This window comes from Schistocerca nitens, chromosome 9 (assembly GCF_023898315.1).
Source record: "Schistocerca nitens isolate TAMUIC-IGC-003100 chromosome 9, iqSchNite1.1, whole genome shotgun sequence".
In the NCBI taxonomy this organism is placed as follows: domain Eukaryota; kingdom Metazoa; phylum Arthropoda; class Insecta; order Orthoptera; family Acrididae; genus Schistocerca; species Schistocerca nitens.
The window spans coordinates 114,648,950-114,665,483 of record NC_064622.1 but is presented as its reverse complement, the minus strand read 5'-3'; the positions used below and the strand labels follow the sequence as shown (position 1 = coordinate 114,665,483).

The window sequence follows — 16,534 nt, the reverse complement described above, 5'->3', positions numbered from 1 at the left end:
AAATGAATTGTTTACCAATATTTTTGCTGGGGAAGCTTTATGGTTTAGAGAAGAAAACAAATAGTGTGTAAGAATCTGAAACGAATATGATAGAAGATATACATATCAATATTGCAAAGACGTGAAGAGGGTAACAGAAGAAAACCACTACTTTGTGAAGGCACTGACAATATTGAAGGTGTGGAACATCTAACGAAAGGACTGCACCGAAAGGTAACCGGAGACTTGCAGCTGACTACCCTGAAGAGCAATTGCCATTCTCATACAAAAAGAAGCTCAATGATAGCCTCGGACATGTTACTCACCTTGGGTTGTTCAGGTGACAGCCGTAAGCGGGAGCTCGTCGCGGTGCCATCTCACGGTCGAGGTTGGCAAGCGTGCGCGGCGCGTTGGCAGCCCTGCCAGCGCCAGGTGAGCGGCGTTGAGTTCAGTGAAAGTCCGGCCGCCGGGCGAAGCGGAGCTGCTGCCGCTGGATTGGACGTCACCGCCGCCAACACGATCTCTTCGGTGCGTGCTCGTGTGAACTCTTACAAGCTGTGTGGTTTCTCATTTTTGTAAAGTGTCTGCAGTGATGTTTTGTGCACACTTGTCTGTAACAGCGGTGTTCCGAAGGCGGAGTGGTACCTCTGGCAGTCCTTTTTGTGGAATCACGTAAAAACTTGCCATTTACCCCCATGGAGTGAGTGCATACGTTGTTAGGCTGCCACGAATCCACTAAATAGTTACTTCTACAGTGTTGCCATTTGGATCTTTACGCGAAATAGCACCTTCCTCTGTCGTCACATGTGTAGCAAAAATCCTGTCACTTCCTGAGTACACAACGCATCACCTCGATAAAGTTTCCTTTAACCAGTTACAAACGAAAGGATGCGCATTTCTTCCTCGTGTTAGCCCAGCCATTGTTCAGTTCTGCGGGTATTGTGGTAGCGTAGGAGCCGATCTGCGACTTGTGACCATCACGTCACTGCTTCTGATTACCAACCATCAGTTAGTTACTCGTGTAATTTGCAGACGCCAGATGTCTCAGATTCATAGTTCATTCACACTTCTTTACGTAATATAGCTCTTACATTCAACTCAGTTCCGTAAGAAAGTGGAGCTAAAAAGGCCTAAATACCGAAAGGTGCCATCCTTTCCTTTAGATTTTGTAAGAAGGTAAGACCTATGAAACGATTAATACGGTAATTTATAAATCTTTATTGTCTCATGCAAACAAGACGAGAGCACAACAAATAAACATCAGAGTCGATATTTATAGTTTCGTGACGCGAAGGCTTGAACATTTGCCCGCGATTTAGAACTATGGGAACATTAAAGTCAAATGTGCTGCGTTTGGCTGATTATTCATCAGTTATATTATTGCTGGACAGTGTACTTGATTAACATTGGCTAGCAGGCCTTGCAACAGCTACTAGTTCCGTTATTGCGCCTGAGACGCACTGTAAAGTTTGCTTACCGTTTCTTAAATCCGAGAATCATCGCTGAGACAGTGAGCACTGACTTAAAACCACGAGATCCAAAACCGCTACATCATAAGTAGTAGTACAGGCCAATAATATACGTATTGAATGACTGGTCAGATACTTTCCTTGCTCTTAAGTTCCTATTGGTTCGCATCTCGTGCAGTGACTGCTTACTACATATGTTACTAACATGCTATTCGCTTTTTTAGCCTGATGTTAATCTATTCGTGGTCTGTCCATGTGCAACATTGCGTGACTTTCCGTTGCATTAAACCTCCAGAGTTAGAAAATGTGTTCTTTGTACAGGACAAAAAACACAGGAAAAAGTGAAATCTCGCAGAGAATGTGGTCAAAGGAGATGTGCTTAGCCGTAGTACAGAATATTTGGTTCATTATGAAGCATCAAGAAATCCAGTACATTCTTCGAATCGTTATACCACTTGCGTCACTTTCATCAGACGTTGCTTTCTCCTGGTTGCCGTCGTGGTATCTTGCTAGGAAAAGAAAATAATGTAGGAACCAGAGTGTTCAGCATTGAAGCGTTGTGGGATACTTTGCAATTAATAACGAAATTTGTTTAGGGATTAGCCGACATCAGGAACAGTGGATAATGTTTCCCAAAAAAGTAGTGGTGATTTTTTGCTTTCCACTATTTACTTCCGTGATTCCATGACGTAACAGCCCGAACACTGCATTAATGTTTAAATACAAGTGTAGATGCATCCTTCACTACCAGAAATTTACTGATTTTTTTTAAAAAAAAAGATAGTATGTCCCTGATAGAGCCACCAGTCAGATATTTTTAACCCGTTGACTACTTATTCACTTACAATATTGCTAATACAGTACGTTTAAGTGAGTTGTAAGACAATAATACCGCAAATTTATAGTCCGGTCCGTGCTCATTCTACAGCTTTCTTCCCGTAATCGAGACCTCGCAACGTCTATTTCTGGCAATGTTTATGTATATCACAATCTCAGTTTACGTATTCCTATCTGTTTGTATTAAATCGTTTCACTTGTGACTTGCAGCGTACGTACGAAAACTGTCTTGCCGTCGACAGACTCGATCCTTCTGAAACTTGTTGGTGTTCAGACCAACTTTTGGGGTGGTGAATAGTTTTTAGCTGATCCAAATTCGTCATGTAACATTAAAACGCTAGTGATTTATTTTTATGTAAAAACACTAATCGCCGTTGTTCTGCTATTGCTTATTTCTTACGAACCTCATTCTTTTTCGGTTTATTTGACCACTCAGGCAGCAGGCCACTATCGTCACAAAAATATAAGTTGGCTGATAAACCATAGCATCAAAACAAAATGTTTGTTAGTTTCGTGGAGCGATAACTTTCCCTGTAAAGTGGCTCTTTATTCTTGAACTTCACTTTATAACAAGATCGATTATGAAATCTGAAGTTCCTGCAAATTAAGAAGAGGGGGATTTTAAAATGCGGAATCTATCATGTTATGAAATGAAATTCAACATCAAAGTGTAGACGTAAAGGTCTCATAGTTCAGCACCGCAAGCATCAAGAGCTGGTCACTGTGATTTGATGCATAAAGCACGTCTTTTCCTCGAATTACGTGTAGAAATTTGTGCAACAAATCCTCACTACTGTCTGATGATGGGTCTAGATTTTAAACTACTTGCAGCAAAATACAAAATTATTTCAAAAATAAAGCTTGTGGTTGCAGTAGTTTTGTTCCCAAGTGACAATTCTCACGTGTGTTACGAATAACATGTTCTCGATGTAAAGGGCATCACAACAAACTCCAGGCGAAGTGTATATGTAGTGATGGTATACGTACTTTCGTCCTCTACTATGATCTTCCTTCTGTAAATGTGTTAGCAGGAGCGGATGAAGGGTTTGGTTATGACAGTTCATTATTTGGCCCTCCCTCTCCTCTCCCACACTTCTACACAGGAGCCTAAGTTTATAATAACAATAAAACAGACGAGAACAAAATGTCTTAATAGTACCCTGTTTACATCAGAGATCAGTATCGCTCTAGCATAACTTCCAAGACATTGCATTGCAGAAAAATGCAGCATTTGAACAGCATTCGTCGGAAAATGTCAAGTACATGCCTTGCAACTGATTTAAGAATAATAATAGCAACAGTCTCTGAAAATCTTGCAGTGCAGGCTTTCACTGCCGGTATGTGTGTCCTTGGTGTTTTTTTGTTTTTCCTGTGTGTTAGGTCGTGGTCCAAAGCATAGTTATGTGTGACTTTTCTTCTCCTAATGCTGGAGACATCGTCAATAGCTACAAAGGCTCATGTAGCAGTTTCAAATTTAACCAGCGGTCGTATGACGTCCTGACCCACAACCTAACTGGTTGAGTTTTCTGAGCTAGTGTATTTTTGAAACTGCTGTGTGAGTCGTGATAGCCTCCGGCGATGTATCCAGTATTAGAAGGTACAGAAATGTGCCGTGGATCACGGCGTAATGCCTACGAAACAAACTTCATCAAAAACTCTCAAAACTGTTACATGAAATTTGACACGATATAAAAAACGAAGAGTACATCCAACATTAGAAGTATTGAAACATAGACGGTGTATGCGCTTCGTTGAGATGACGAGGTTGGTACAAGAGAGAAATTCGTGATGGGCTCTGTCAGACCAATCAGAAGAAAGATAAAAAAAACTACTGCTGTATCACAGTTCTTCAGACTGTGGCTATGTGATCGTGTTAATGGGAGGATTGCTGTTTCTTCTAGAGTTTCCTCGCCTTCGTCAGATTTTGTTCCTTTTTCTTGATGCGAGCGTCTTTCCTTTTCCGTCTCGGTTTAATTCTCACGTGGTTGCCGGTTCTACGTATCGACCCACGGACCGTGTCGGCTTTGTTGTCTGCAGCAAGGATGGTCAGTCTGTGAATGGACACCTTTAGCAGTCCTCCACGGGCGTCAGGACACAACCTACGTGGGCTAGCAGTTGACAAGCATCGTCTCTCCAACACAGTTTGTAATATTCTTTAGTTCGTTGCCATTTTCATATCTGAAGGGTGGAAATGTCAAATGTTCGCAGAGCCAAATCTCACATTTGTCAGGAGAATCAAAGAGAATACATCTCTTTTTGTTCATAAGATATTTGTATCCAAAAGACTGAGGTGATGATCTGGCTTCACAGAACAATGCTGCTCACCTCATCACAGCAAAAACTGAAAGAAATTACAAAATGCATAATGTGTTAACAACGTTCTAGATAGCGTATCAGGGGACTGACTGGTTCTAAGTGTCAGTAAGAAAGTTTTTGTTTCGAGTGCCATTAATACTGACGCGTCGTTTTCGGGATAAGCAAGTCGAGGAAGTGGAGTCCACCTGAAAGTCTTCAGGCCATCGAGCCACAAGAAATTCATTCATTCACTGTGTTTTATTTGTGATAATACAACTACAGAATTAACGCAGTAATGTTTTAATTATTAGGAAAGTAGTCAACAAAAAGCATTTATCTTTTAATTTTTTACAAGAGAATAACAAAACGTAATTCAAGAAAAAAGGGTAATTATTTCTGCATCTTACACACCTCCGTTCCTGGAGTCAGATGTTGGAAGTTACCGTAGAGGAAAAAATGGCAATTTCATCAACAGGTTTTTCTTTATTGTAACTGGTAAACAAGGCTGGTCTTTCAGATTAAGTACGGGACTGGCGCGCACCATCCATGGTCTTTCCTCTTCAAAATGAAGAAGTCAGTCGTATGTAGTGGAATTACGTGGAAAGTGTTGATAGCTTTGTCTGACTCAACAACCGTGTGTAAATAGTGCGGAACAAAGACCCTCCTTACCTCCCTCGTTTCTCTACAATTACAACATCTCTGTCGAAGCTCAGAAAGTTGTGCCCACTCAAAAAAACTGGCGTGTTATCTCTTCAAACTATCCCAGGGTTATCAGGAACTCTATCCCTTGTCTTTCTCTTCTCATAACGTTGTACAAACATGTGTTGATTTGTTTGGTCTGCTCAATTCTCCAACTTTGTTTACTATTTCTGTAACCGAAATTATCTCCTTCCATTACAAAGATGTTTTACCAACTGAGGCGGTGCAGTGGTTAGCACACTAAAGTCACATTCGGGAGGACGAGGGTTCAAACCCGAGTCCAGCCATGCTGATTAAGGTTTTCCGTGATTTCCCTAAATCGCTTCAGGCAAATGCCAGGATGTTTCCTTTGAAAAGGGCACGTCCGATCTCCTTCCCCATCCCTCACTAATGTCATGGGACCGATGACCTCGCTCTTTGGTCCTCTCCCTCCAAATCAACCAACCAACAAACCTGTTTTATTGATACAAACAAAAGCTAGCACGCGCTGTGCTTGTTACACAAACTGTGCATCAACCAAATTGAGGAGGCCGTGACGCGTGGCACGTGGAATTTTTCACATTACATGTTTCAGCAAATAGTTGCCATCTTTAAATGTGCTTAATGCGCTAAAGAGCTTTGTGTTGATGAATAAATATAGTTAGGCACCTGAGCTCATTTAACATTTCATTGAATGTGCATACAGTAATATCGTCAACGAGAAAGGACAAATTAGAATATCGTCGTATGTTGTTATAATCGGATAAATGAGAGAGGGGTTTTTGGTCAGTGGTCAATAGGGAAGTCTGGTATTTTAAAAAATATTGCCAAGAACGCAAAGCATTTAAAAAATTTTAAGAAAAGGATGTTCCACTGTTCATTTATTCTCAGGAGGTTAGCTGAGTTATAGGGAATTTGATTTATGGAAACGCTTTTAGTAAAATATGTATTTGAACCGTGACACTGCTCCTGCGTCCCTTGAATGCGGGGCTGTGTTTGCTGGCAGCAGCCGGCAGACCTTGACGCCGCACGCGCTCCCCTCGGCTGGCTGGATATCCGCGCACGTAAAACGCACGGTGTTGTGCAACTGGGACGGGCACTGCTGCCGCTGCCGACTCCCCTCTGCTCGCTCCCCCCCCCCTTCTCCCCCGCCCATCCACCCGGGCCAGGCAGATGAATGGCGTCCCTGCCTGCGGATCCTTTCATCTGTGCTCTGTACTAGCGGAAACGAGACGAGAAGCTCGCGCCGGCGTGGCGCAGCGCACTGAAAGGAGGCGTGCTCCGGTCGTTTCGGCCGGGCTCTCCACAACTTCTGCCAGCCAGATTGGCTGCCAGCATTCGGACAACGGAGCTCGAACTCGCCTCTCCCGGCGTCATCTCATTATGTCTTTCCGGGAAATCACGGTCATTACCGAGGTCCTTCCCACGTTTTGCGAATTCTGTTTCAAATTAGCGCAAGGTGCAGTTGGTATTCGCCGTTTCTTCGCATTTTTGTTCGTTGGTGTCCTTTTAAGGGCTCCCACACAAGAGCTCTCGTGTGTGGGCAAACCGCAGCGATCCGTCGCTGATAGCACGGAAATACCAGGCGATCTGCTGGATCGGATGAGATTCGTGCTAACAATGTGTCTGCCACCCGTTTCTGTATTTATTAAGCGTGGTTGTGCCTTAATTTTTACAGTGATTAACATTTTGAAATTTGTTCTATAGAATTGGCAGAAAGCTGGTAGCAGTAGCCGCGATAATATATAGCTCGAATTCTCACGGGAATCGCCGAGTGCAGCGAGTAATTGATGCTAATGAACTGGGGCACTACATCAGTACTGCGTGGTCGAGGTTGAGAATTTGGGTTTCACGGGAGGCGTGCTGGGTTAATGCGTGGGGTTGTGGTGACCAGTGTGTCCGGATGGCGTAATGGTCAGCGTATCTGCCACGTAAGCAAGAGACCCGTGTTCGAATCCCGGTCCGGCACAATATTTTAAACTTGTCTCATTGGTATAAATCACTGTCTCCTGGCAGCTAAGTCTTTAATTCCTTTCTGCCTTGAATCTGCATCTATACTCTGAAAACCACTGTAAAGTGCATGGCAGATGGTACATCCTACTGTACCAGTTAGCGGGACTTTTTCCTGTTCCATTCACGTATGGAGCGCGTTAAAAATGAATCTGTGCGTTCTGTAATTAATCCAACTGTGTCCTCGAAAACCCTATGGGAATTAAATGTTGGGGAGTGTAGTATATTCCTAGATTCATCTTTTAAAGTCGGTCCTTGGAACTTGGTTAGTGGATTTTCTATGGATAGTTTCCGTCTATCTTCAAGAGTCTACCAGTTCAACTCTTTCAACATCTGTCACACTCTTTCGGAGGTCTAACAAATCTGTGACCATTAGTGCTGCCATTCTCTGTATACGCTCAGTATTCCTCTGCTAGTCCTATTTGGTACGGGTCCCACACACTTGAGCAATACTCTAGGACGGGTGGCAGGAGTGATTTGTAAGCAATCTCCTGTGTAGACTGATGGAATTTCCCTTGTATTCTACCAATAAATCGATGTCTGATACCTGCTTTACCCACGACTGAGCCCATGTGATCGTTCGACTTAATGACTAAGTGTTACATCCAAACATTTGTATGAGTTTACAGATTCTAACTGTGACTCACTAACAAGTTTTTAACTTGTAAACAGAATGACATATGTGCAGTATGTAGTGTTTAGAGGCCAATACTATCGCAACTGCTACTAAATAGCAGTTCATTTTTCGAAGCAGAATTTCTGGACACAGTCGTGTTTGTAATATCGATTGAAATTGCGTGGCAAATCGTTAGTGTCTAGGGTGTCGAGGCGAGCGACCGATTGCAAGCGATATCGCATGCAACGGATCGCAGGGATCCGTCGTTCGTGTGTGATGCCGTTTAGAAAGGGAAAAAACGCAATGTTTTAGGCTGTGTGCCCTGGCTTACCTCCGACTTCTGTGAAAGGACTTACCCAACTACTTCGAACCACGGTGCAAAGCGGCGTCTCCCACATTTACAAGGAATGTCATAGGTAAAAGAAGTAGTAATCAGTTCAGTTCATATCAGACGCTAGGACTGATCGTGGATTAAACCCGTGACATTTGGTTCAGCAATCTGGTTCTTCTTACTTACATACTTAAAATTAACACTCATTGCTCTACCAGCGCCGGAAAGTCTAAACTTAGCTCTTTTGGGCAGTCCACATAAATTGGGAAACATAACTGTTTCTTTACAGCATATTCTTGAGAAGAGAAGGTTCTCTCCGCCTCTTGAGGCGTGTATGCTAAACCTAGAAACGGGAGACCTCAGCCTCGGTGTGTTTGTATATGCAAGATACCACTCCCAGGCCGGCCAGAGTGGCCGTGCGTTTCTAGGCGCTACAGTCTAGAACCGAGCGACCGCTACGGCCGCAGGTTCGAATCCTGCCTCGGGCATGGATGTGTGTGATGTCCTTAGGTTAGTTAGGTTGAAGTAGTTCGAAGTCTAGGGGACTGATGACCTCAGAAGTTAAGTCGCATAGTGCTCAGAGCCATTTGAACCACTCCCAAGCAAACATTACGTCCCACCTTAGGCATCGTGGCGTTCCTCTTATTTGGTGGGATTAAATGCTGTCTCTTCCAGACTCCCGTTCGTGAGCGGTCGAATAAATGTAAAGTTCTGGCTCAGGAGTAACGTCCATCAAATATGAGCCCAATACTGATAGCTGATTTGAGTCCGCCTCCGTAGCTAAATGGTCTGCGTATCTGGCTGTAATGCGGAAGATTCTTGGTACTGCCAGGGATTCTTCCTCGATGGGAGGATTGTACGAGGTGCACAAAGCCTCGTGAGGCCCGTTAAGGAGCCACTGGAGTGAGAAATAGCGATTGCAAGACGACGAACGCCGACACCGACGGGGAGGGCGGTGTGCTGACTCGATGCCCCTCCATACCACATCCAAATGCAGAGGACGACACAGCGGCCGGTCGGTATGGTTCGGTCCGTCCATAGCCAGAACGGTGTAGCTTTGACAATTGACCAAACTGTCTGTTTATGGCCCCAAATATGCATATTACTGCTGTTAAATGAAGTTCTTCCCTACGTAAAAGTTTAAAGTCCAGTGAGTCTGTATATCTTCCACAGAGAAATTATATTGCAAAAATTTCACGTAACATTCTTCTGATCAATCAAAATCGTGCGCTGCATCTGTTGTTGTTGTTGTTGTGGTCTTCAGTCCTGAGACTGGTTTGATGCAGCTCTCCATGCTACTCTATTCTGTGCAAGCTTCTTCATCTCCCAGTACCTACTGCAGCCTACATCCTTCTGAATCTGCTTAATGTATTCTTCTCTTGGTCTCCCTCTACGATTTTTACCCTCCACGGTGCACTCCAATACTAAATTGGTGATCCCTCGATGTCTCAGAACATGTTCTACCAACCGATCCCTTCTTCTGGTCAAGTTGTGCCACAAACTTCTCTCCAATTCTATTCAATACCTCCTCATTAGTTATGTGATCTACCCATCTAATCTTCAGCATTCTACTGTAGCACCACATTTCGAAAGCATCTATTCTATTCTTGTCTAAACTATTTATCGTCCACGTTTCACTTCCATACATGGCTACACTCCATACAAATACTTTCAGAAACGACTTCCTGACACTTAGATCTATACTCGATGTTAACAAATTTCTCTTCTTCAAAAACGCTTTCCTTGCCATTGCCAGTCTACATTTTATATCGTCTCTACTTCGACCATCATCAGTTATTTTGCTCCCCAAATAGCAAAACTCCTTTACTACTTTAAGCGTCTCATTTCCTTATGTACTTCCCTCAGCATCACCTGATTTAATTCGACTACATTCCATTATCCTCGTTTTGCTTTTGTTGATGTTCATCTTATACCCTCATATCAAGACACTGTCCATTCCGTTCAGCTGCTCTTCCAAGTCCTTTGCTGTCTCTGACAGAATTACAATGTCATCGGCGAAACTCAAAGTTTTTATTTCTTCTCTATGGATTTTAATACCTACTCCGAACTTTTCTTTTGTTTCCTTTATTGTTTTCTCAATATACGGATTGAAAAACATCGGTGATAGGCTACAACCCTGTCTCACTCCCTTCGCAACCACTGCTTCCCTTTCATGCCCCTCGACTCTTATAACTGCCATCTGGTTTCTGTACAAATTGTAAATAGCCTTTCGCTCCCTGTAGTTTACCCCTGCCACCTTGCTGCATGTAATAAATTTAAAATCCACATAGTTCATTCTTGTAAGGTGACCTAACGCAACCAATTTCATTGCCTCTGTCTGGTACTTACACAATGTAAAGTTTGCCGTTTTACACAATTTAACTCAAATCTTCATAAACTGCGCACGCTGCTGCGGCCAGGTACTTGTTTCCTGAGCGAGTTGTATTACTGCATGGCGGCTTTAGCTTTACCGAAACATTTATCAAAAAGTTTAATATGAGATTTATGCACCACTATTAACGTAATTCTGTCGCTCTGCATAATTTTCTCCACATCGCTCTAGCCTTATTACGCAAAGGAAATAAAAAAGATGCACATGGACGACCGATATACGATGAGTGATTGGAAGGTCTTAAGAATGGGCGTGTAATTGTACAATGGTGGTATTTACATGCTGCTGTGATGCATCTCCTTCAAAATAGTCCCCTTCTGACTGAACGCACCGACTCCAACGATGTTCCCACTTTTGGAAACATTCCTGGAATGTTTTTTCTGAAATGTGTTAAGGACGCTTTCCGTGTTTGCATGGATGCCCTTAGTCGAGTCAAGTCGCTTCCCTTTCAGTGAAAATTTCAGTTTAGGAAATAGGTAGAAGTTCGTAGGGGAATGTGGAGGTCGTGGATGCACAGGAATTTTGAATTTGGTCAAAAATCCAATGATGGAGAAGGCACGATGAGCTGGATCATTGTCATGGTGTCGCACCCAACTCCTGTCTTTCCACAATACAGGCCTTTCCTTTCGCACCTTTTCATGCAAACGCTCAAGGACACATTTGTAGTAATTTGTAGTATTCCTGGTTAAAAGTGTGTGTGTGTGGGGCGGGGGGGGTGGCGCGCACTAATTAAACAGACGCTAGCGTCCTCATTTGTGTCTACGTGTGAAATTATCAGTTTATCTCCATGGGCTGATCCAACGGGCCGGCGCTCAGACGCGGGTCCATCATGGCAGTGTTTAGTGTGATTCTCACTTCTGCCGATGTTTTGTGTACTTAAGGCGTACAAAGTGGGATTCACATCGGACGTGATCTTTAAGTGTGCATACTTCGATTATCGGTTCGATAAATTCGTTCATAGGTCGTCAGCTATAAAAACATCGCATCCAAATACGTAATTTTGTGTGCAAACCACACGTCTTGTTAACGACAATGCTCTTCACTTAGCTTTGCTTTTCTGCGTAATTAGCAAGTGTCACCTATCATTGCGTTCTCGGAGCGCTAAGAGCCACAAAATTTTCCTCCCGCCTAGTGTACGGCTTTCATTACATTGTGACCTTTGCGAGACACCCTTTGTCGATGAACATTATTTGAAGCCATATCCACTACCGTCATGTGTCACTTCTTATTTGTGAATGAACAGCTAAAGAAACCTTTTCTTGCCAACGCGGTGTTTATACGTAGTTGACCTCTTTTTGTGTTAGATTCTGGTCACTAGTACCCCATCCCCAATATATATATCTCTCTCTCATTTGTGTGTATGTTTGCGTGTTTTAATTCATTTTTAAGACAGACAGCCGTTATACCATCAAGGTGAGTTGCCACTCGACTTTTGTGATTTACAGCAAAAGCGGAATATCTATATAATGTTGTGGGGACGTAGCTAAACCGGGATTGGGACCAACGTCTGTTGGACAGTGGGTCGGTAATTGCGTTGCTTCGTCCTGTCGTACTTCGTAGGTCTGTAACATACTGTGACCAGAGTCGTTGCTCTTTTAGATCTTTTTATAGAAACAAGTAGCTTAGCTTTCGCGTAATTACACTGCTGTAAATCGTCGACTGCGCTTGCACTTAGGAGCTCCCTATTTGTTGCGAGTCATGTAAGCGTGCTGGTTCCGGCAATGCATAGTGAGACATGCGAGAGGTCGTTACCTATTCTTTAGGCGTACCCTCAGTTAGTGTCTGCTGGCCTCAAAAAGCCTTTGGGAGCAAGCTTTATCGTTACTTCGACAGCGCTTTAGTTCTGAATTGTTGGAAGAATTGCTTAGATCGTCTGTAGCATCATATTGTACATTTTGGAAGCATATGCACTATCTGATCAAAAGTGTCCGAACATTTAACTGTGGACATGAATTGGGGATGCACTCACCCTTCGCATTTACGACGGTTGGAGCTCTACTGGGGCACCTTCAGTTAAGTATCTAAAGGTCTATGGAGTAATGTCAGTCCAGTCTTACCAAAGAGTCGAAAAAGGAGAAGGTTGAGGTGTTGAACGCGTCTGGGACGAAGTCAAAGTTCTGACTTATCACAGAAGTGTTCCATTGGGTTCAGAACGCGGCTGTGGTTGGTTAGTCCATTTCTGCAATGTTACTGTTCGCATACAGTTGCCTCACAAATGCTGGTTTATGACGCAGTACATTTTCAGGCTAATACAATAGTCGTCTCCGAACACTTCCTTTGCTGCATGCAGTACACAATGCTGTAACGCTTTGTAAATGGGACCTGAAGCGCTGGCGGAGGTGTGGGACCATAACAACAGTAACTATGAAAGTGAAAAAAATGCTGGTAAGTCGCACCAGTAATACAGATCCAGACGATACTGAATTCCCATAGTTGCTCATGACGCGTTTCAGGCATAGTGCCATCATCAGACAACTTGGCAACAATTTTCTTCAAATTTGTGCACCATTAATGTCGTTTGAGATATATACAACGTCATTTCTTTGGAAATGCTGTATTTTATATCGTTATTTGTACTTCCCTTCAATTTTTGTTGCCCGGTCATCTCACGACAGGCTGTGCCCGAAACGCATCATGAGCACTGTGAAGGATTCAATACCATCTGAATCTTTATTACTTACTTTTACCATCAATTTTAAGTAAATCTTCATACTGCTGTAACAAGTGCCCACGGCCTTTCGTATTTAGCAAAATACGGAAACCACGCTCTAACCATGAGAAACACACAATACCGTAACAACACTTCCTCCACACTGCACTACTGGCACTGCACATTATGGCAGGTAACGTTCTCCAACCATTCGCCATGCTCAGACTCTTCTATCGGATTCCCACAAGCTAATCGTGATTCATCGCTCCAAATCACTCGATACCAGTCATCCACTGACTACCGGCGTCGCTCGAGCGTCGCTTAAAATTGACTACATAAATGCGGCTTGTGAGGAATTGCTTGACCATTGTGCCCTTTCATTTTCACTCTCTAGCCATAGTAATTGTCCTGGCCGAACTGCTGATAGCACTTTGGAATTCACGAGTGACTTCATTGGCTGATTTGTTGCGATTTTTTACAACCATCACTCTCCTCAGCGCTCGGCGGTCTCTGTCCGTCAGTGCCTGAGGTCTTGGTGTAAATGTGGTTATTCCTAGGCGTTTTCACTTCACTTGTCTGTCGAGTTGGGCAGCTTTAGATTGATTTAAATGTCCACGAGGGATTTGTTACTCATGTGGCATCCAATGTCTAGTCCTGACCGACCCATTCTATTTTTACTGCTTCTATGCTGACAACACACTTCCCTACTGGCGGCTTCACCTCTCGTGAGATCTAGCGATCAATCTCAGGCTACAAAGAGATGTATATCGTTTCGTGATGTAGCATATTTACTGCTTATGCAAATTGACAGGCTACTCTTACAGCCAAGTACTTACAACTACATCTCAAGATGGTTCGCTGGAACCTAAACACGCCTAAACATTAGAAATACGTGCAGTCGTCTTCAATATCTTCTTCTTCTTCCTCCTCCTGTCCTTCATACCGCATTTTTACAGGCCCGACATCTCAATTATTGGATTTCACAATGTTAATCATAGAGGATGGCCGGACGTCTTTCTCTCGCCGTAGAAATACGTAACATCTAAACGAGCAATAAAATTTGTTGTACATCTATTGGTTGCAGATTGTCTCCAAAATAAGCATAGCTTTTCAGATACTCGTTTTGATGTCCAACTCTGCAAACAGTTAAATACTTCCTCTTAACTGCTGAGGCATACAGAACAGCGCTGGGGGTATCAAATCTACTGCATGCGCCATTGATGAGCAGCTGGAGATGGATCTCATGTAAAATCCTTGTAGTTACTTCTGTCATAAACTACGCTCAGAATTCTGTAATTATAAAGAGCTCATTAATCCGTTACAAATCTGTATCTGTAAGAACTAACGATTATCAACCGTGTTATTATTTGAATTCTGGACTCTGAAGCAGAGCGTTGATTAAATAACGGTGCTCCGCAAGGGTTAGCACTAGAGGTTGTGGGCCCTAGTGATCCTACGACCTTGGAACTAGCTCGCCAAGTTCCAGATCTTACCGTGGAATACACACTAAACATCGCCAGTTGTCTACCTAACGATTTATACCATAAAGATACTAGCACCAACCGGATATCGAAGCCACAACCTTTGGATCCTTTCTCGAATTTGCAAAGTTTCACGTGTGTCTTAAAGCTTCACAATGCCTGGGATCTGGTAAGTGTTAAAATGACGCAACTGTGTACTATACGGCGTAACTAAGAACTTGGATTACTTCTCCCTTAAGTCACAGTAACGACGATATAGGACGACATGTTTTGAGACGACGTGTTTTCATGGTGATGGCAAGGGGCCATGTTAAAAAAACCGACTCGATGTCGTATTTATGACCTCTTGGAGCTTTAAAACAATAAAACGTACGTGAGCGGTCATTTTGGATTGCAGAGAACGCATTACGAAATAATACGTAACCATAAAATGTGGCCTTTTCGCAGTGACACCAGCGACTCTAAAACGCATTATATCGTGTGCAACCCTCCCACTGTCGTGGCTACTACAGACAGATAACGCGCGCTATCCTGGGCGCCACTGCTTCCGCGTTACATATTCGGTCAACTCTGCATCGCGGTATGAATATTCAATTTGTGTGCTAAGATGTCGACTCTCGTTTGTCGTTGTAACAGTACCCTAAACGTGGAGAGCTGCCATGACTACCCCCGAGATATGACAAGGAGAAGAGATTTATTTATTTAATCGTATGGCTAGGGCCCCCCGTCGTGCAGGCCGTTCGCCGGGTGCCGGTCTTTCAGTTTGACGCCACTCCGGCGACCTGCAGTTTATGAGGATGAAAGCATGATGATGATGATGATGATGATGATGACAGTACAACACCCTGTCCCTAGGCAAAGAAAATTCCCCGACCCAACCGGGAATCGAACCCGGGCCCAGAGTATTGACAATCCGTCACGCTGAGCATTCAGCTACAGGGGGTGGACAAGGAGAATAGATGAACTAGTGGAAGTGTCAGTAGTTTATAAAAAAGTAGAGCAAAATTTCAAAAGAAAATGGTTTCTTCTCTGATTTCTGAACAGCGTGTTACTGGTTGTCACCGAGCGAGGTGCCGCAATGGCTAACACACTGGTCTCCCATTTGTGAGGGTAACGGTTCAAATCCCCGTCCGACCATCCACCTTTAGGTTTTCCATGATTTCCGTAAATCGCTCCACGCAAATGCCAGGATAGATCCTTTGAAAAGGGCACAAGTGACTTCTTTCCCAATCCTTCCGTAATCCGAGCTTGTGTTCTCTGTCTAATGACCTCGCTGTCGACGGGGCGCTAAAATTCTAAACCTCCTTCCTTTTGCTACAGATCACGAGACCCGAGGTTCCGTCCTATTGTGGCAGCAAAATGAATTTATAATCGCTATTTTAATAACATATCTCGGCAACTGCGGCTTCAATCTGAAAGAATGAACAATGCGATTTTCTGGATTGCCTTGCCGCAAGCGGTCAAAGTGCGGAAGCTAATCACACAAAGAACTGAAGCATCCGCCTAAAAAGAAATTCAGACGTACTATTTGACGCGGAAGAATAATGGTAGCTACTTTTTCAGCACAAAAAGAGTGGATGATGTACTTTTTTAATTCAGTGAGATGCTCTCAGTTCGGTTTCGTATTATCCAAAACAATATGCTCTGTTTGCTGCTACGGAGAATCCGTTTCTCTCACAACGACCGTTGACTCGTCTCACCTTACACACGAATGTTGCTATCACGGGTGTAAAGTGTTTTCACGCGGCCATTGTGTTTTTGTATCACTTAGGTTTCTCTCTCTCTCTCTCTCTCTC

At 43.4% G+C, this 16,534-nt stretch overlaps 1 protein-coding gene across 3 annotated transcripts in view; it reads left to right on the top strand.

Moving 5' to 3' along the window:
• Positions 1–16,534, top strand: part of LOC126202929 (mitogen-activated protein kinase-binding protein 1) — a 939,171-nt gene that overhangs the window by 566,678 nt on the left and 355,959 nt on the right. Inside the window, exon 1 of one of the 3 annotated variants that reach the window (XM_049937025.1) lies at positions 450–507. The exons of the other annotated variants lie outside the window; for them this stretch is intronic. The gene's annotated coding sequence lies outside the window, so the exon portion shown is untranslated. Of the gene's footprint in view, positions 1–449; positions 508–16,534 lie in introns of those variants that run through there. 3 annotated transcript variants of the gene reach the window in all.